General features: G+C 49.3%; 1 protein-coding gene across 2 annotated transcripts in view; it reads right to left on the bottom strand.

The window, feature by feature from the left end:
* Positions 1-21965, bottom strand: part of LOC120810348 (teashirt homolog 1) — a 35099-nt gene that overhangs the window by 5135 nt on the left and 7999 nt on the right. The gene's annotated exons all lie outside the window — the stretch shown is intronic.

The raw sequence follows: 21965 nt of genomic DNA, 5'->3' as shown, positions 1-21965 counted from the left end.
TGTCCTTTTCCTTCCCAACTCCCTATTCCTCCACACATGCCTTGTGTTCCCCAGGAAATGACTGGCTGTTTGGCCTTGTTAGCCAGCTGCATGCTTGCATGTTCAACTCCCCCGTTCTCTTTCTTTTTCTCTTCTCCAAGCTTTATTGCCTTTCACTCATCCAGTCAGCGAAGTTCCGCTCCTCACATAACACAGGTTATGCAACTGATCGGGGAGGGAATGAAACAAAACATCAAATGGGAGATATTGCAGCTTTTCCCAACCCACTGTAAAGCGCTGAAGGTCATTTTCATTTGAGCTGATAAGCAGGATCTGGCAAAACAGAGAATGCCACAATGGTTGGCGCACAAACGAGTCTCGGGCATAAGAAAAGACTACGTCTGTTCTGTGATCAAAAATGGCATGGACGATGCTTAAAAACCAGAGGGAAAGGGAAGTAAACAAGGCTGTGGTTAACAGGTTCACCAATAAGACAAACAAAGGCAAGAGTAAAAGGCCACACTCTCTGTACGATTGTATGCAAGTGCGTGTACGTTTGTTAGCAGGCAAGCGAAGAAGTGGGAGAGACAGGAGGTGGCTGTGAGGAGAACAAGTAAATGAAAAGTAGATGTGGGGAAGAAAAAGTGAGCAGGAGGAGATGGGTTTGGTGGGCGGGGAGAGTGGGTGCAAGAGAAAAGGGAGAAAGAAGAGATAGACAGAGCTAGAGAGAGGGGGGGGGTGAGGGAGGCAGGGAGACAGGAAAGACGGCCCCCCAGCTTCTTCCTTTATCTCCTTCCTGCATGGTGAGATGTGTGTCCTAGATGCCAGTATCAGTCTCTCCTGATGAAACAGATGTGCTGTCAGCTCCAAACGGCACGCTAACCTGTCATATCATAATCTAAGTGGACATAATACCTGATATATATACACTGGCAACATTTACTGCTGCCTGAGAGGAGATGGGTGGAGGAGGTGGGGGAGGTGAGCAGCTGCACCGTCGGCTGTGACTGCGTGATGATGTGCACGTGTGTGCGTGCGTGTGAGTGCCTCAGTAAGTGGCTGTTTGCAAATGCGTGTTCGCCTGCATGCTCACCTCTCCACGCGGATGAGAGGAGTCTGCGCACAGCGCAGAACTGAACCCTCCGACCGTAATATCGCCCACGAGTCCGAGTTCGCTGCATGCTGCTGATACGCCCCTCTCTCTCCGAATGAGCAGCACCCCCCCCCCCCCCCAACGCCTGACAGGATTTCAGTGAAATGAGAGCAGTACAGGAGAACCTGGCTGCGCTTCAATCCCACTGACAGACTGAGACCGAGACACTTTCTAAAACTCCTGAAAATCCCTAACACAGCAGATTAGCATTGCGTGCTGTACTCTACAACACATCTGCTGAGTGTCTTCTGTTACGGCGCCTTCGCCCTCGCCAACACAAGGCTATCATTAAATATCAGCCATTTAATATAGAAAACATCCCGCTGATGGCTATTCATTGTTATTAAAAAAAAAACACAGGAACAGTGGGAATTACCTACGTGCGACAGTCACAACGGCTGCAGCCCAAAAAATGGCTAAACGCCGGTATTCGTCAACGCTTAATACGTACACTCACACACACTCACACACGCGCACACACAGAGCGAGCAGGAATGAGAAGCAGCAGATCAGAAACTGGGTGAGTGACAAAACCCAGACTGCAGCAGGGAGGGGCTTTTTCGAACAATGAGCAGGTCGCCAGGGAACCCTTTGACGATCCCTGTCAATCAATGCCTGTCCTGCCATGTTGTCATGGAAACAACAAAGAGGGAGATATCAAGAGCATGCAGACAAAAGACCGGCAGACAAAGACATCTGTAAAAATCACAGGCACCAAGTGGACGGTTTTCGCAAAACCGTGGATGTACAATACTATCCATGAAACGGGGCTAACATTAGTCTGAAATAAATTATCCTGCCGTCTCTTTTGAGAGGCTGCATCCATTCTGACAGGATGCTAAAATCTAAAGCGCGAGGGAGGAGAAAATATCAAGGGCTACATGAAAACTCGATCTGTTCAATCACTGCAACTTGACGATGTGTGAATCTGACTGCCGACCAGATTACGCTCCTTCTTCCGCCCCGGACACGCGCGTACGCGCGGCAACACCAGCAGCAAAGGGCGGGCTTGGGAAGGGGCAGGGCTGGCGTGCCGTCCCTGGCGGTTTGGTTCGCAGAGTGGCTGATGGCTGTGAGCAGGGCCATCTGCACGGCCGCCAAAGCGCCTGTCACTTTCGCTCGGGGACGTGCCGCCATCAAAGAGACAGGCGGCAGCGTGGCCAGGATCGCGCTGCAGACTCACTGTCAGAAGCGGCAGCGATCAAGCCCCGCCACCAGCCACGCCAGATCACCCGCAACACACACCGAGGAAGCGAGGATTAGCACGCGGCCGAGCGTGTCACTGAACTCCTTACACCTACACATATGCTTAATACACTGCTTACAAAACGGGGATGCTAGGAAGCGAAAAGGGTTCTGCAGGAGCCCCTTTAAATGTTATGCAGAGCATTTAGTGCATTATGCACAATTGGACAAGGATTCTCACATGATGGTGCCGCAAAGGAGGTGGATTTGTGAAGGAAATTGAATCGTGAACGCATTCCACATAGCCATTGAACTGTTTTTCCTTTCAGTGACTAATAGTTGAGAGCAAAGGAAGCTGACTGCTTAAACTCCATATAGGGTGAACACGATCGAAGGTAGAACGAGTAAGTGAGTGACTCAGTTTGTGACTTCTGTCGGTTTCCTTACGAATAAACATCCTCTGATATTGATAAAACTACGTAGTCAGACTCTTTTTGGCCGACAGGCCTTGTTTGGACGTGAGGCCTTCCGCAGAGGATTCCTGAACATAATAGCATCAAAGGTTTACATGTCGGCTAACAGAAATACTAAAGGCGACAGACCTTTATTTGATTAGAGATGAGAGCTGAAGTGTGCGCTTTGTTCTCACCTCTCAATGAGAGAGTTTCCGAAGCAACTACCACAACTGCACCCTCGTGTCTGATGTGTAACTTACACATAAAGATTAAAGGAAGATTAAAGTGTCATTACAGGTTTGGCATTCGGAATCTGTGCTGAGGTTTGTGCATTTAACATTCCAAAAAGGAAATGACTTCTCCAATACACGACCGGAGTCCTATCGTGACTTCAAAATGCGGCGCGACTTTGTGTTTGACTTGATTTTGGTAAACGGTACCAAATGCAATACGACCAGCGGACACGTCACTATTCTGCAAGCGGCAAAGCAGAAACGTATCACTCAGTTTCAAAACTTTGCCATCTTTCCCCCCCGCCCTACCGCCTTGCACGTTCTCCCTTTGCTTTGCTGAGCAGACGCTGGTTGTTAAATCAATAAAACTCTCTGTCAGGCATGCAGAGCCTCACCATTTGGCCGATGTCAAAGCCAAGCAAACCAGATAAGAAAGGCAGACAGGCGATGAAAAAGAAGAAAAAGAAAAAAGGGGTGAAACCAGACAGCCTCCCCTCACCACCACCACCTCCACCAGCCCGATTCTTCCAACGCCCCTCCTTCTATTTATTTACACGCATTTCTTTATTTATTTGATGTGAGTTTGGGAAGAGGGGGCAATCACGGCAGTCATTTGGGGCACTAATGTCCAATCACGGGCCCCTTCACTCATGTGATTTAGGCAGTGTAGGAGTGGGTTCGCAGCAGGGGATGGTGGGGCGGTAGGTGGTGGGCGAGGTGGGGAGCGGGGGGGGCGGAGGCCGTTTAGGCCGGCCCCTAATAGGAAACTGGCAGTCTTATTCCTTCCCCAGATTCTGTTTGTCACCGCGCTCTCCATTACGTGCCTCTCAACCCTGATGGCTTTGGACAGGAGCTGATCAAAAAGCCATCGCTTGACCTACACGCCGCGGCAGAACGAGACTCGCGCCGCCGCACGGGCAGAGTGGGACAGAGGGAGATGAGATAGACGAGGAGGGGGGGGGACAAAGGAGGGGTGCATGTCAGTGTATGCGCGGAGAGGAGAAAGAGGAGGGAGCGGGAGGGAGGGAGGGAGGAACGAGGAGGGTGATAGCTCTCGGACCGGGACAAGAGGGCTGTAAATAAAATGACATTATTATTTCCTCTGTCCCGTCATGTAGAAAAGCCAATTATGGTAATGCTGCTGCCGGCGTGTCAGAGGGAATGCTGGGATGCGCTTCCCGTGAAGCGGCTAACATGAGAGCAATGCCCTGATCAGGAACACAGGCCTCAGCTTGACAAGAGACTATACAGATAGGGGGAGGAAGCGAGAGAGGGAGAAACAAGAGAGAAATAGATATGGAGCCAATAACAAAGCCGCATCTGGGCCTTGTTTTCTTAAAGCACAGATATTAAGCTTTCTGCAGGAAGAAATGTTTATGAAAAATACACCCATAAGACCTGACAGCGGTTTGTTCACCCACGGGGTGAAGTATATTCTCACCATTTACTTGATATTACGCAGATACTATCTCGCATTTCAGAGCTACAGTCACATATTTAAAAGATTCAGGGAAAAACAACAAAATCAGCGCGAGAGGAGGCGCGCAGTACAGAATCTCACCAAGAGCAGCTCTGTGATGTGCAAAATGATTGAGAAGCTCGAACCTCAAGAAAAGCCATCACGCTGAGAAGTTCAGGAGTTCATGAATTATACTCTTGTCGCACCTAAAATTTGACGAGATGAATTATGCAGAGACGACGGTGAGAGCGCCGGATATTGAGGGTGAAGGCGATCATTTACTTTAGGAGCTAATTCGTCCTCATCTCAGGCTTCTCCAGGTATCCCGTTCTTAAGGACGCTTGATGGGGGGGCTCTCTTTAAAATAATTTCTCAGCCACCTTTCTCCCACCCCCCTCCCTCCATCACCCCTGCCTTCTGTCGTCCCCCGCTCCACCTCCTCTCTCCAGCCTTGCTCATATGCCCACATGGGCCCCTCCCAAGCGGAATAATGGGAGCATATGGCCCAGGCTGCACCTACACGGCCTTAAATAACTGCTGCAGCATTCCAGCTCGCTGTACCAATTTATCTCCCGACCCCCCCCGTTTCCAAAACACTCCTAGCCTGTGTTGAGCTCAGCGAGACAGCGGCGGATGGGACACGTTGTTCCTGGGACACATAGCGAAGTAACGGACTGACATAGAAAGTGGAGCGAATGGGAATAAGTGCCGCGCAAACAGGATTAGTGGTTCATTTTTGTATTGTTGATATTCATTGAGTCGACCGGCAGCCTCTCCACCGCTCGCGCCGGTGGATCCGCGCTGCCGAGTTGCCTGGTTGCATTATGTAAAGTCACAGCGCCGCTCTTTGAGAGAGCAGTTTGTTGGCGCGTTTTTGTTTTGCAGGCGGGACGGAGGTGCCGGTTTGCCCGCCGGTCCGCAGTGTCTTGACAACAAACTGAAATGGGACAAAGTGTCTTCGGGCCTTTGAGGGACTGCACTGTTACCATGGGGGGGATTTAGGTACAATGTCTTCATCAGCTGCTGCCGTTTAATCACCGTTTCTGGGAAGATATCGATCAGCTACTTTCTCACGTTGCAAGGCGCTACAAAAGTGCACACCACGGATTGATGCGGGGCAATATTCTTCTGTTGGGTCAGAGGTCAGGCAGGTAGCCAGTGCTAAGCTGATACAGGTCATGCTCTCATGTAAACATATCAATATGGCCCCCAGACATCCTTCTATCTGACCTCTAGAGAATGATACGCGGATTGATGGGAGGCCAATGTGCATGTGTTTGTGTACGGGCAGGTGGGAGATCCAAGAGGCTTGTGGGCAGGTCTGTGTGTGTGTGTGTGTGTGTGTGTGTGTGTGTGTAGGTGAGGGAGAGCGTTGTGTGAAAAGTGCTGCTGTTTTATTTATAGAGTGAGCGCTATTTATGACCAACTCAGAGATCAGTTCAGAGAAGCAGCTCGTGGGCCACAGCCAAGATCAGTCTCCATTACCGTGCATGCACAAATCCCGATTCACACACACAATCACATACAGCGTGTTACACATGCATGCAGCAACAACGCGGGACGTTTACAGTATTTACAGTATATTTCCAGCCAAGTGTTAGTTGGTGAATGGGTGTGGAGTGAGGGAGGGGGGGGCACACTGACTGACTGAGTGTTCTTCATGGAGTACAGCAGGCTTTAACATGCTGGCGGATCAATACCGGGAACCAGCGCCAATCGATTGCAATTCATCTGGCTTTTTTTTTTCTTTTTTTCCCCCTCAAATTTCATTCTCACTGCTGCGGCTGTCCTGCAATACATAAATTAACATACACACGCATGTATGCAAACACATGCACCCACACACCTGTGAGTGGCCGGGACGATCGCACCCTCCATGCAAACGCGGGTTCAATAAACCCGAATGGAATTCATTCATTTTTATCGAGCCTATCAGCCCATCCTGGTATTCTCTGCATAACAAGGCCTGTATAATTAAACCATAAATTTCAGTGCGCTCCTTTAATTACCACAGACAATGTCAGGAGGCAGCAGAGTAAACAAATGGCTTTGAAGTGAGCAAGGGGAGGAAAAAAAAATATCCTTCGACACAGCTACTGAGAAGCTGTTCATTTTGGTGGGGATGTTGTTGCACTTGAAAAGGATAAAATGTTCAAAAGAGTGTACGTGCATGTGGAGTACAGTATGTGCGTTGTTTTTTTTTCTTTCCTAAGAATGCTTTTGAGGGATGCGGGTTTGCCGTTGAGTGAATGGAGGAATAATCAGTGCGAGTGCATCGCTGCGGGCGTGACATTGTGCAAATATGTATATTTGGATGCGCAAGGCATGTCTGCGACGACTAATAAAGTGTGTTTGGAAGTGTGTGCGTTTGCCGAGTGTGTTTAGGAAGTGTTTTTCCCCTGAACGTGCAGGAGGTGCATTCCTTTCCTTGTGTAATTTAGTGGGAGCCAGAGGTTCTTGTCCCTCTTGACCGTGACTGGAGACATCTGCGGAGCTGCGTGTCCTATACAATGTACAATGTGCTTGTGCGCGCGAATTGCGTTGCGTGTCCGTGTACGCTTCAGGTCAATGTCAACACACAGACCTGCTTCCCAGCAGCTTAGCTAATTACACAAGAGCCCCGAAGGCCACTTAGAACAGGTTAGCTAATTAACAAACAGGCTGATTGCAGATTAATTGAGAGGTGTTCCTAATCTTCACCCCTAAACGCAATGACAAATGCTAACTGGTGCTAATTAGGCCGGTATGGAGAGTCGAGAGTGGAGGTTGTATTTACAGTTACCGTCGCTCATCTGGACGTGTGGCTTATATCCAGCTGCCTTTTATAGATCTGCCGAGCAAATAAAACTCAACTCAAAAACCACTCGGATGCTAAAATGCGAGCGAGACAGTTTCATCAGCATCTCTTTCCAGGCTGCTCCTAATCTGAACAGTGTTGGTGTGTATTTCAAAATGTCATTTGATCACTTTTATTCCCTTTTGCTTTAGTCTAATGCCATCATAATAATTATCGGGATTGCTAATATACTGTAATTGCAATTATAGCGTCTTAGTATTCATCAAACATCTCTCCTGCTACAAGCTGCGAGCAACCTGTGAAAATAACACCCTGCAATTTATCTGAGAACGCCCCCTCACATGTTCACCGCATGCAGTGTTGAGACTCTAATGTTTGCAGTTGACCTTTCAATGTGTGTGTGTGTGTGTGTGTGTGTGTGTGTGCGTGCGTGCATTAAGGTCTGCTCCGACATGAATGGCGTGCGTAGGTCATGAAACCTGAAACGACTGCAACACAACGGTTACGGTGGATTATTACGGTAAAATGAGGAGAAAATGGGCCCCTCAGCGGGGGTCTGAACCAGCACCCATCTGTGCGGCGCTGACCACCCCCCCTTCCCTCCACACATACACACACTCAATCTTGTGATTTTCACAGCTACTAAAACTACTCCCAAAGGCCCGACTTCTTCCAACATCCATCTGCCTGGATACATTTATCATGCAGCTCCTGTGTCTCTCACACACACACACACACCTGTGCAGTCTAAGCCCCCTCCCCTCTGACCCCCAACAAACACACACATTCTCACATTCCACCTGGCCCTTTGCAACCTCTGACCCCATCATCACCCCGGTCTTCCTCCCTCGTATATAATCCTTGGCTCCATCAGTGGACTCTTTTGCGTCCTTCTGTCTCCTACACCACCTGCGCTTTTAAATCCCAGCATTAGGATGGGTCCGCTTTTACCTGCCTTTAAAATACACAAGCTGGCACATGCACAAAAAACGCATGCGAGGAGCCTCCCGCTAATCCCAGGAAAAACGCACACACAAACATGCACGAGTATGTACAAACACACACACACACACACGCATGCACTGTCCCTGACGATACAACAGCCAGCAGCAGCTGCTTCCATCTCCTAGCAACGGCCAGCCTGATAGATGACCCAACGATGGATAATTACCGTAAATCACCACAGCTCAAACACTAAAGGAGAGAGAGAGGGGCGAGAGAGCTGGAGGAAGACTGAGACGGAAGTGAGGGACTGAAAGGGATCAGAAATCGAGGGCTTGTGCTGATCACGTGTGCACTAATGCACCTGGAAGAGTGGAAATTCATCTGCCTTGTAAAGCGCACACACACAATATTAGAAATGTAGAGCCAACAATTCAAACACTCACAACATAAACCTGTACATATCTGCATAAATACAAATGTGCCCCGACCAACACGCACACGCTGTCCCTGTAATCTGAAACCGCAGGCCCCGCCTCCCCCACCGAGCCGCTCGTCTGTCACAAATTCATCTCCTTTACACAGAGGCGCCAATCAAAGGACAAGCAGGCTGGAGGGTGGGGGTTTGTGTGTGTGTGTGTGTGTGTGTGTGTGTGTGTGTGTGCGCGCGAGGGGGCGTTCGGTACGCGAAAATAATTAACATAAGACTGATGGTGTGAAAATATACTATTGATTTTTGGTCAGTGTAATATATGGTGATGTTAAAGGTGCCACACCTGAAAGTTTCCCTGAATATAAAATGATTTGATTGAAAAGAAGTGATGATTGGAATTGATTCCTGATAACTTGCCGTTCATCTTTTAACCCTGTTGTTGAAGATGATAAGACACACGCGTGTAATACCCGACTGACAGTATATATTCTATGTATTCAAAATTTCAGCCAGTATGACAAACTACCTCCAGAAGTTTTTTTTAATAATTACACTCTGAACAAAGTTTACCCCAAATTATCAACAGATCTTCAATATGCACACGCAGCTGCTCCATTTACTTCCCCTTCTCTTTCAGCTCTCCCAGAGATGCAATCTGTCCCTCTCTCTCCCTTCTTTCTTCCCTCCCTCCCTTTCTGCGCGAGTCCTGGCTGCTGCAGACATTTGATCTGGCTGCCTTGTGATAGATGGACAGGTAATGAGGAGGCTGAAGGGGCGTTGGAGACAGGAGCAGGTGTTCGGCACAGTCTTTTTGGCCGGCACTAAGCTGCCATGTCCTTCACTGCTGCACCGCGCCACTCCCTCCTTCTTTCTTTCCTTCTTTCCTTCCTTCCTGAGAAGCGGACTATGCAATCCATCACACGGTGACACGGTTGGACGTGGACTGTCTTTATAGGGGGAAAGACGCACGGGATGAATAGAGAAACTGAACATGGAGTCCCACGCTGGCACCGGCAAACTAGGCCTCGGACTGGTCAGTCAAACTGTGTCGAGGAGACTGATTTGGAGCATCCTGCGTTAGAGGACACGCACTGGTTCTGAAAATACTTCCCATCAAGCTAAAAAAAGGGGACGTGATTGTTACGTGCATCTCCTCAAATTGTACCCATGTGAGGATAGGAAAGCCTCCGAAACAGTATTTCACATGCAATTCTTGAGAGCCACACCGATTTAGACTCAGCAGCTCTGCTAGGACGGCAATGCAGGCCTCAGTGCGGGATTTACACACTGAAGCCGGTGAGTAAATCCTCCCACACCACACTAAGGTGCATTTTCCGGTCAGCCAGCTGAAATACAAACATTATGAAACAGTCACATTCACCGGCCGGTAGTCGGGCAGCAGCATTAGCCACATCACGGTGGAGGCGGGCAGCCTTCGCTGGCTCAAATCCAAACAACACGCCAATATCAGCAAACACACACAGAGTGCATCGGTCGGACGCTGCACCCATCTTGAGTCATTCTGCACTTTGACCCGTTTCTATCCTGCTGACATAGCAGAGCACCGCTGCGCATCACACTGTACCTCAGGAACTAAGGAGGAGGCAAGTGCAGAGAGGAGGAGGAGGAGGAAGAGGAGGAGTGGGAAGACAAAACAGAAATCTGAGGATGTGGAGAAGTAAGAACGCGGTGAATCAGACTTTGGGATGTGAGTGGTTTTGAGTGTGCAGGAAAGATGCCCTGCTTGGGCTCCATGTGAGAGGGAGTTTATGGAAGCAACGATAACGATTGTGCCGTTGGATAGTGGTCCGATACTGACTCGAAGAGCTCGATTGGTTATCAGTAGGCTTATCTTGTTCTGCATACGCATGCAGCTTATTAAAAAAACTCACGTGTAAAAAAAGTAAACCGAAATGTATGGACAATAGTCACAAAGACATTGCGGTTCATTGGTCAGGAAATACATTGGTTTTGAGGTATTTAAACCTCTAAATTAAGACTCATCATGACTAAATCTGGCTGAGGTTGACTCTGGGATTTTTGATTTAAACTTAATTCCACTGTATACTGGAAACATTCTCCCTGTTAGATGTTCTGTGTGACACATAGCAAACGCCTCGGAAACCGACGGCTCTGCTAAAAGCTACTTCAGCTGCGAAAGAGCATCTTTCAACGCAGCGGCGCTGCAGCTTTCGTTTGTCGTCATCGGAGCCGGAGGACAGAAACAGCGGGGAGAAAACAAGGTTTGAGCCTGTGAATCCACCGCTCCAGTTTATTACCCAGCATTAAAAGGACATGTCACCCTCCTAAATCAGCGGGGCCGAGAGGAGACAGCGGGGCTAAAACAGGGATCATTTGCATGTTCCCTCGAACATTCCTGAGAGCTGAAACAACCACGAGACCACCTACCTCCAGTTATATCAACATCACAGTTCAAACAATTTCACATCACGCCCTGCGTGACGGACGCCATCAGCTCGCTGTCTTAACGGACACTGAACTCACTCACACACACACACACCTCACTCTCTGGAGCCAGAAGTCAGGGTTTGGATAAGAAGTACAACTCACGTGTCCTGTTATCTCCTGTTTTTTTTTCTTTTTTTACAAATCTGAATTTTCAGATTTGAACACCCAGCACCTGGCTGAGCGTCTGTCTGACCACCTTTCCCACTTATTATAATATATTCAAAAAATGAAAAAAAAAAAAAAAGCTTCACCTGGACAATCCTGCAGACAGTTTAATTATTTCGAATAACGCTAGATACGAGTGTGTAGAATTAAAGAGGAAGCCAGCGAGCTTAAAATTAGCCTTTCCCGATTGTCAACCTACTCAAAGAGAACCTGTTTTCTGAGAAAGAAAAAAAAAAAAAGAAACGTCATTGACGTGCACTCACATTCAAACACACTCGCCTGTCAGTTTAAAACTCGTTCTCACACACACACACGAGGACACACGTACACACACAGACCAAACGCTGTCCAACACACAAACACACACCCTCACACGCACACTTTTTAAGCCCTCGCCCGGCATCAGCTGTCACACAACCTGTCTCGGAGAACTAAGCAGAGACAGACACTGTCAACTTAGAGTGCCTCAAATGCCCACATCCAGCCAGGCAGAGGAGAAATCAAGCCTGTCTCCCAGTATAATTTGCGCTAATCCTTCATGGGAGATAGTAAAGTCTACGGCATATCTGCCTAATAGCATCAGTCACCGGCAGGTTCTAATCTCATATTTAGACCCATTTCCATCACGGACTGACGACAAAAGCAGCAGCACAAAGTGTGATTACCTTCTTTTTTCTTTTTTTTTACATTTCTGCATGTCTTGACTCCTGATGGTGGGGGATTTTAAAACCACGAGAAGCAAAAACTTTGAGGTTCTTTTCTTAGCGGAGGAAGATGAAAGTCATTTTCAGGCGACTACAGGAGACAGGTCGACGGATGGGAAGAAAAGGGAGTAAAGTAAGTGGCAAACTGTATCGGGAGGGAAAAAGTAACGGTAAAGAGAGTGAAAACCTTTCAGTCAAGAGCCTGCACACACTCAGACGGTCCCTTTGCATGCACATTTACACATCCTCATGCACGAACACCCTCGCACACACTCCCCTTTTCAAAGGGTTTTACAACCTGTGGTGTTTGTCCTGCTCCGCTGGCTGCTTCACCACGTGCATTTGAATGCCGACTGGAGTGCATCCCTCTCTTTCAGACAGCGCCATAAAAGACGACACACACAATGAGAGCTCTTTTCAGCCGAGTGGGGCTGCCTGGGGGCAGGGAAGCACCTCCAAAACCGCCACGGCACTTCAACTCTCAGGGCACAATGAGGTGCTGAGCCTCGGTGCATAATAAGAGATTATTCATAAAGGTGACAAACAGAACAGAAACAAACTCCACAACGTGTTTGGGATGAAAAGTCCTTTAGTTGCAGCTTTTTCCTCTTCAGAGAGTCTGCTTGCCTGCATGTGTGTGTGTGTGTGTGTGTGTGTACGAGGGTGACCTGGCGATCGCGGGGAGACAAAAAGAAGGGGGAGGTAACGCAAGGATCCTAATGAAGCCGTAAATCAGACTCTGACGAGAACAGGCTCCGGAGGAGGATCAAATCACCGGAGATCAATGCAGACAGCCACACACACACACACACACACACACACAAGAATGAAGACAAGAGACATTCAGACGCAAGCACTTGTCAGAATCCCCTGGTGAGGCCGACTTATGAAGGTACAAGCGAGTACATGTGCATAAGCACACACACACACACACACACACACACACACACACACAAAGTGACACACACTCTCATCTACAAGCTATTAAAGTTCCTCCATGTTTCCCCCCCCCCACCCCCCCGCTTCTCTTCCAAAACCCTCCCACATGGGCTCAGGAGTTCCACCTCCTTGTTCAATGCCGCTCGTCTGAATAATACCGGCCGTGATGAATGGCGCCATAACTCTGATATCCACAATCAATCTCTGCTTTAAAGACACATCCATCTTCTGTAATGCTGACGGTGGGTGGGTGGAGAAGGGAGGGGGGGGGTTAGAGGGGGTGCTCGCCTGACCTCCTGGTACGCTGGCTTAGGGCGGGGGGAGAGAGAGAGAGAGAGAGAGGCTCAAGGGTGCCGATGGGAGGAAGAAGGGGGGGTTGCGGGCCGCTGAGTGACGTCTGTCAGCTCACATCTGGCTGCAAAAATAAATGAGGCTTATGAGGACGAATGAAAAGGGGGCCGTCTTCCTGGTCCCCAACACACACGCGGACAGAGACAGACAGACAAAATGTACACGGAGGCTAGAGGAGGGGAGTGCACAGACAAAGAGGAGCTGAATGGGAGCGGGGGGGGGGGGATAGAGCCCAGCTTCTCTGCCGCTCTCGTTTCGGTGCTCCCTATACACACTGTTGAATGTACGTTTAGCGTCAGCGTGAGCCGAGTCGGCCCGACGTGCCACAACTGAGCTCCGGAGCTGCGAAAGGAGTGCGCTCGTTTCGTCGCGCTTTTTTTTCCTTGAGCTTCGTTTAAGCTGCACGCCGCAATCAATGAAAAGCTTTTGCCGCTCACGAGCATTTACTCAACAGGAAGAAAAAGAGGAAAACAAAGACATCAAAATGGCCACTGTGAGACTGGAACTCTCCGCCCCTCAACCCAAACCCACGGCTGAGCGGGGAGGTGAAGTATTTAGTGGGCGGAGGGTTTCAGGAGTGAACTATCCGTGAACCTGCTGGAAGGGTCACCCCTGGGTGACGCAGCCTCTCAATATTCCTCTTAATGACGAACCACGTCTTCTAACCCCCGCAGACAAAGCAAGGCAGCGTTACACTGTCAGCAGGGCTCTCCCACCACTCGCTCTCACTCATTCTCTCTGTCGGCCTGCCACCTCGTGCTTGCCCCGAGTTGGATTTTTAATTATTAAACGGACATCTTCGCCCTGAAAGAGGTGCTAGAGGTTTGCACCCGGCTCTGCTCAGTCTGCTATTGGAAAGTTTTTAAACATGGATCCAGATTCTATTTATTCCTAATCCTGCGCGTGCCATGAGAACAACTCATGTAGCCACCAAAAACAGCACGGCAACTTCATTGTAAAAGACATGATCTATTCGTTGTGTGCAGGCTACCACATTTTGGTCCAGAGCTACATGATTTCAGCGATTAACAATTATTATCAAACTACATTTGTGCTGATTTGACATCGACGTCTTCTACGCTGGTTTGTTCCCTACAAAACACAAACAGGGGCCGACGTTCTTAAAGTCTAATATCTGGCCAGGGCGCAGGAAGGGAAGGGCACCCAGGTGAGCTAGTTTATTGATTCTGCAAGCGGCTGGGATGGAGTCAACCTTAGCAGGGACCGGCGAAGGGGAGGGAGGAGGGGGGGAGGTTCAGATGAAAGGTGAGCCGATGATGGATGAGAGGAAGCTGGAAATGGAGTGCGTGCGGCGAGGTAAGACGTTCAAACAAAAAGTTGCAGATAGGCATGCCGTGACTGGAGCGACACAGCTCGCCGACGCGTCGGTTACAACAGGCGTCCCTGTGTACGAGCGTAATGCGTTCTTAACCAGGCCCCGCAGGGCTCAGCGCCGCGACCCCGCAGGCCTCCGACTGGGGCCCGAAAAGCTGTAATCTCTCTGTCAAACAACTCCTCAGTAGCAGGTACGGAGTGTGTGCGTGCATACAAATGTTTCCAGGCCACTACGAGATCAAATGTATAACAGTCAGAGCGGGAATCATAAAGGGAGCGTGCTAACAACTAGACCTTATACGGCTGCAATAATAAGAGTCACTTTAACCAGATTCGGCCACAGAAAGTCAACCTATTACCCGAGAGGAGCACGGCACACACACACATACACATATATATCAATTGACTAATCCAAGTGACACGGTAATAGTGCAAAAACGTACTTAAGTATTATTATTACTCTCATTCTCTGATGAGAATGACTGACTAAAGAAATTCAGTGTAGGTCGTTGAAATCTTTTGAATGCTTTCTTAATGTGATTCATTCTTTCCGATTTTCTCTAAAACTCAAACTGACTTTGGCTTTCATGTACAGCACGTTTAGTGGCTGCATTCACTGGAGCAACCCTGCACACACACACACACACACACACACACACACACACACACACACAAACACACACTTGTTCAAGAGACACACGCACAAACAGACGGCGGCCGTGTGTGAGCACTGGGTAGACAGAAAGCATTACAGAGCACCAGGCAAAGTGAGCAGGCAGGGTGGAGGTGGTCAGAGGGTTGTGGGGGGAGGGGGGGGAGCGGCGGGGGCGGGCTGAGGGAGGGAGGGAGGGAGGCAGGGTTGAGCGTTGGAATGAACTCTCTCAGGCTTTGTGGTGCACGTTTCCCAAGGCCCCCGCCTGGCCCCTTTGATAAATGACACATGTCATTCTGTCAGCTTGTGACACTGCAGCTGGGAGGCCCTGTGATGTATGGCTCTGCTGAAAAAGGAAATCAACTTTTTTCCCCTCTCTCTCTCTCTGTCCCCCCCCCCCCGTGTCTCCCTCTCTCTTCCCTTCTTTCACCCTCCCTCCTTCCCTCAGCCCAGGCTGAGTGCATGGCCTTTTTATATGAGGATTTAGGTTTCCTCTGGTTCAGTAAGCCCCCACCTCCTCCTCCTCCTCCTCCACCCCCCCTCTGCCCTACGGCGATAGACAGGCATGCGCGCGCCCAGGTTGCGGCTGGTTTGTTCTTTCTGCCGTACACACACACACACACACACACACAGGCAGTGACGCAGCTATTATGATACGTGGACGAAGCCGTAACCCGAGGAGAAGCGGGCAAAAACCACCGTGGAGGTGGATCCAGAATTTATGGCTAAATGCCGAGGAAGTAAACAAACAAAGTATGCACTTTTTTTTAGGGGGGGTGTGGGGGGCAGGTGAAGAGGGAGGCGGGGGAGGCAAAGCTCCGGTTGGGCAGGATGGCTGGTGTCTCCCACTGGGTCATCTGTCATCCATGTGTCTGACTGGAGGACAGGCACACACGGCGTTGGGAACATTGTGCGTACACACACACACACACACACACACACACACACTCACACTCACTCACTCCCACAGGAACTGGGATGAACCAAGAAAAGTATGCCCCCCACACACACACACATGCACATTTACGCAGGCACATACTGTACAGATGTGGGCAGACAAATATTCACTCTGGAAAAAGAGATTTCAGAGCAAATACCCGCGCTATCAATCTTCAAACGTTCAAAAAAAGGCGTAAACAAAGACGCGACGAGGTTTTACTTCGCAGGCCGAATGAATGTAGCCAATGAGCTGCTCCCGTGAGGCCTGCCCTCACCCTCCCTTCCTGGCAGATTAGCCTATCGCGGCATCCCATTGACCCCTCCACTCCGTGCGCCGCCCACGCAATGGGTGAGCCAGCATAAAGAACACCAATCTTTCCCTTTTTTCTCCGTCTGCATACACACTTTCTCACTCACTCTCTCTCTAATCGTGTCCTGGTTCGTTCACATCCTCACTCTCCCTCCCTCCCTCCCTCCACACCCCTCCTCCCGTCGTTCCTCTCTCTATGGCTGACCTGTTATCAGCGCTCTAGAGATTTAATGGCCCCCCCAAAAAAAAAACAGCCGAGCTTGAGTCAGGCGTGACGGCGTGTCGCCTCTCAATCATGTGATCACACACACACACACACACACACACACATGCACAATTTGAACACCACTATAAGACAAACACATTGATTTGGAATCAAGCAAATGTCCAAACATCGACGCTGGCGGCTACTCGCTGCGCCCCGGTGAAATCCCGCTGAGGTGACGGATGTGTTGGTATGAAATCACAGGAATGAGGAGCAGGGTTCAGGCCATTCAGCAGGGCTGCATACACACTAATGAGTAAGAGTTCACTATGTGTTGCTATGGGGACCAGCGCTACTTTGACTAAAGGAGAGCAAAAGAGCGAGAGACACAGGCAGAAGAGGAAAAAAAGGAAAACAGCCTGAAAAGGAAGCATGAAGTTGGTGAGGATCCAAGAGACAAAAGGAGGAAAAGAAAGAGTACAGTCAGATAGATGACTACATTAATATTTATCATGTTACTAAACTACACGGTCGTAAGGTAAGCTCTTTTTAAACAGTTTTTAATAGTGATGCGGCATTCAACTTGGACTGAACAACAAGGAGACAATATTTTACTGCTATTATTAATAGCGTTGCAATTATCATTTGCTCGGAGCCTTTTAGTATCACATAATTCTGGTTCCAACAGAACATATTTGGATTTTTTGGTGGTGTGAAAATTGTCAAATTAATACCATGCAGCATTATAAATATAAGCTATTTGAACCTCCCAACATGGAAACCCTGATACCCGCTGTAACAAGCTTGAGTGGGTTTAAAACAGAACGTCAGCCGAGGAAGAGAGAAACTGGGGGGAAGACATCAAACTAAAGAAAGGGCAGCACTGGTCTGGTCTGCGACCACCTGGGAGGTCACGACCCGCCCCTGACCCCTTCACATGTGCACTCTGGCCAGTGCAAGGAGGAGGGGCGGTGGGGCGTGAGGGGACGGGGCGGGAAAACAAGGCATCATTAGGAGTGAGTGATGAGCGGCGGCCGTGTCTCGCTGCAGACTGGAGCCCCGCTGCAGGACCGACACCGCATTTATAAATGTCACGAGGCCTTCACAATGCTGTCAACAGCGCCAGCGCAACAACTGTGTGTATGCGAGTGTGGTTAGAAAGGGAGGGGCACCGTTGGTATGAGGCCCCCGACCTCTGCTAACAAGCTGCCTCTGTGACCCACAGGATATTACTATACGCGTGTAGACAGCAAACCCGATGAGGACGCGCAGCGCCGCCACCGCCGCCGCCGCGGGCCGGACGAGCACTCCCACCGCTAATGTCCTTCGCCGCGGACAGTGTAGCCACTGTAGCCATTTTGTTTAGTCTCCTTTTTGGTGTGACCGGTTTGATTTTCTCTTTTAATCACAGGCGGAAGAATGTGGTGTGAAGGAAGTAATATGACAAGAGGGGCAGTGTGAGCGTGGAGGCCGGCTCCTGGGAGCGTGTTGTTGTCTATGTGTGTGTGTGTCTGTGTGTGTGTAAGAAGGCAGCAGTGTCGGACTCCAAGGTCAACCGATAAACACAACATTCACAAGTCAACGGGGGAGGAGCAAAGTGGAGAACAGGCACCCACCCATTTACCCCTATTCCTCCCATCGCAGTCCACCACTCGCCTCAATTAATCACTGCAATTGTTACACCATGGTAATACCAAAAACAATCTCCATGATCACACGCACAAACAAAATTTCAAATTGCTATCATCCATCTCACCTGCCCCCCTCCCGTGTCGGCACAGGGAGGGGAGGGGCAGTGGCGGATGGGTGAAGCGCTCATTGGCCTCTCCCGCTCCGCTCCAAAGGGTCCCGGACGGAGGAGCGATGGTGAAAAATTAACGGCAGGCAGCCGAAGGAGGCCGGGCGGGCGGCGGCGGCGGCGCGAGGGGATCAATGCGCGGCATCCGCGGCGGGAGCAGCTATGTAAAACACTCGCCTTAAGTCAGCCGCATCCGGTTAATATTTAATCCCTCCATCCATCTCCACAAAGAGCGTTTCCCTTTTAGCTTTAGCGGCCGTTTACTTTGATTACACACAACCGTTTGGGCTGGCTGGGGGGGGGGATGATAAGAGAGCATGTTGGGTGATTTGCATGTGGATGGAAAATATTCAGTCTGGTGCCAGTGTGTGACAGAAGAGGGCCCGGAGAGATAATTAAATAGAGAAAGAGGGAGAGGGGTTAAGAAGTAAGAGAACAAACAAAAAAAGGTGACGCGGAACGAAGCTCCTGCAAAACAAACCCAATTTCACTCCGGGGGGGGTGGGAGGGGGGGTTGCCTTGTTTAAAACTAGAGAAATGCAAATAAAGCCGGAGTAGCGAAACAACGGCGATATTATCTTCCCCGGTTATTTTCTGTGGCAAATGATTTCTAGGGAAGAAATCCCAAACTGCAACTCCCAAGTGAACATGCAAATCCATGTGCGTGTTCCTGGGGAGACTCGCGCGCTCGCTCGCTCTCAAGTTGCTTCCTCGCGTTGCTGTTTTTGCTTCCTCCTTTCTCCCGATTGAAGCTTCTCGTGTTTATTCTGCACCGCCACTGAAATTGGCATTTATTACAGAAATTGGGTAAAAATCACACTGCGTCAACAGCGTAGCACATGAGCGTACAATACATTTAAATTCCTAGAAACACACGTGCGTGTGAGGCTAAATTATATGGTGTACAACGAGAAATAAAAGGTAGGTAACGCTAATCTTCACATGTCCCCCGCGTTGTTAGACACACACTGAATTGTACCCTGATCTACGCAACGTTACATTATTATATTCAAAGGGAAATTAAACTGCATGCCAGAGCGCTGATTTAATCCGCAAATAATTTAGAAAATATGGCGAATGGAGAACACACACACATGAATCTCCTTTCCTTTTTTTTTCCGCCCCCCCCCCCCCCCTCGCTGTAAAGCCAGAAGCCCGGCGACCCCAAAACGTGTTTGTCAGCCAGCGGGTTCACTGGAAGGGAGCCTTCGAGATGGACAACGGCAACTGTTCATTTTCTCACTCATTGACCTCAACTCACCACTTAACAATGTGAAATAAAAGTGGCCCCGCGTTAGCCGAGCCGGCGCGAGCAGTGAAGGATCACGGCAATCACAATTACTGTGCAGCCGCTGCTTCACAACACACACACGCACGCACGCACGCACACACACGCCAGCACAATGCACCTGGACCAGCGGCTTTGCAACCTGTAGAAAGGGGCAAGACGTCGTATGATGTAAATCTAAGGGGGCGCTTAAAAAAAGGGCAGCAGGAATCCGACGGGTCCACCTGCGGGACACATCGCCGCGGTAACGAACGTGATCAGCGAGGCCTCTACCGCGGTTTCAGAAGGGGGAAGAGACGCGGTTGCACGGCCTCCGACAACGCTGGCAAGGGTAGAGTGTTATTTCGCTGGCAGGCCGACAGCTGGACAAGTGGGTGGTGGTGGTGGGGGCGGGGGGGGGGCTGCATGGATGCATTGACGTGTGTGCGAGTTGGGAGGGGCACTCGGCCGGCCGGGCAGTAATTCTTAATTGACACCTGTCAGCGTAATGGCGGCAGCCACAGCTGTTGCAGGAGAATTTGTCCATCGTCCCGTTCATCTGTCAGCTCTAATACCCGTCCTAAAAGCCCCCCCTACCCCCTCCCCCCTCCCGGCCTCCCTCTCAAAACACCATCCCACTACTTTGCCATCCATCCACCCACATAGACCCCCACCTACTAACGCCATCTTCTCCGATGCTGCTGTTGGACTGAAAATTGGTGTCCGCTGCCATCATGGAACATCCCCTGGTCCTCCAGAGCCCAAACAGACCTACTTCATTACATTCAAACCATGTTGAAATGATTAAGTATTTGGCGAAAAAAAACAGCCCAAAAAAAAGAAGAGGAAAAAAAGAATGCACACTTAAAGCCCTTCACCCGTCCCCTCGTTTGTTTGCCTTTCAGCTTTTCATTTCCCCAACGAACTAAACCCAACTTTGTCTGATGAGGTACAACCGACCGGTTTTTCCACACCCGTTTTTCCCTCACCCCATCTACCCCCCCCCCCTCCCACCTCCACCACCACCACCCTTCTATTTCATTTTTTCTCTTTGCTTTTGAGTGGAAAAGAACGGGGATTTATCCAGAGGGGGGAGAGTGAGAGAAGAAGTGAGATGAGGAAACACGCTGCAGACGGGAAAAGAGCGAGTAATGAGAGAAGAGATGAGAGGAAGAGCGAGGGAGGTAAAGAAGCAGCGAGGAAGAGGAGGGAGGAGCGTGCAGGGGTTGGGTGTCCCTGGATGGGCTTTCGCTCTTCTGTAGTGGGCCCATCTCGTTTGTCTTGTTTGTTTGTTGGCATCAAACACTCCCCCTGCTAACTGATGTAATGAGTGGGTAAACTACATGGGTTTGTTGTTTTTTTCCTTCCCTCCGCGCCGAGGAACTCAAATACTTATTAGACAAAATATTCCGTAATTGCTCATCTTTTATTGATAGAAGTAACATGTTAAATTTGGCTCTAGCAGACTTTCCCATAGCCTCTCGAGGAGGCACGGCACTGATCAAGAGAGCAAATTTACCCTCAGCAAATGTAATACTTTACTTAAGAAAATTTGAGGTGTCAATTTTTCCGCCTTAAATGTTGCCCGACTACTTCTCTTGAACGCTTCCCCTCTTATCTTCCTCACGTGTCAAATTATGAGCCGGAGAATTTAAAAAATAAAATAAAACAACACATAAACAGTTTTTCATTGACGAGCTCTTAAGCCTGATGCCTCCACCGTGGAGCCTTAACAAAATGTAATTACTCAGCACAACACACATATTACATAGTAATTAAGCACACTTAGCAAAGAACTGATAACCACCGTTCATCAAAGCCTTGAGTGCAATCTGAATTACACGAAGGGGAAAAAAATAATAAACAGTTTGTTGTGTTGCTGGAACATTGAAAAATGAGAACAAAAATGCTTTATTTGGGGAAATTGTTTTTCTATGGCAGTCAGGAGTAAGACTGCTTGTCAGCCCGGTCCCAGAGGGCTGCTTTCTATCTGTTTCAGACTTGATTTTCTCAGACTTGGATTTATTTTTTCCTTCTTTTTTTTTTTTGGATCCCATGACTTGCTGCTGTTTTTATGTGCTGCAAGGCAGGCAACAAAGCACATCTGGCTGCTTTAATGATATGATTTCCCATCATACTAAGCCACCTCCATTATGACCTCCCACAGAGACATGCTGGCTGCACTTAAGCATTAG

This window comes from Gasterosteus aculeatus, chromosome 20, assembly GCF_964276395.1.
Source record: "Gasterosteus aculeatus chromosome 20, fGasAcu3.hap1.1, whole genome shotgun sequence".
Lineage (NCBI taxonomy): Eukaryota > Metazoa > Chordata > Actinopteri > Perciformes > Gasterosteidae > Gasterosteus > Gasterosteus aculeatus.
Note: the sequence above shows the minus strand (reverse complement) of the source record. Positions and strands in the feature narration are given on the sequence as shown.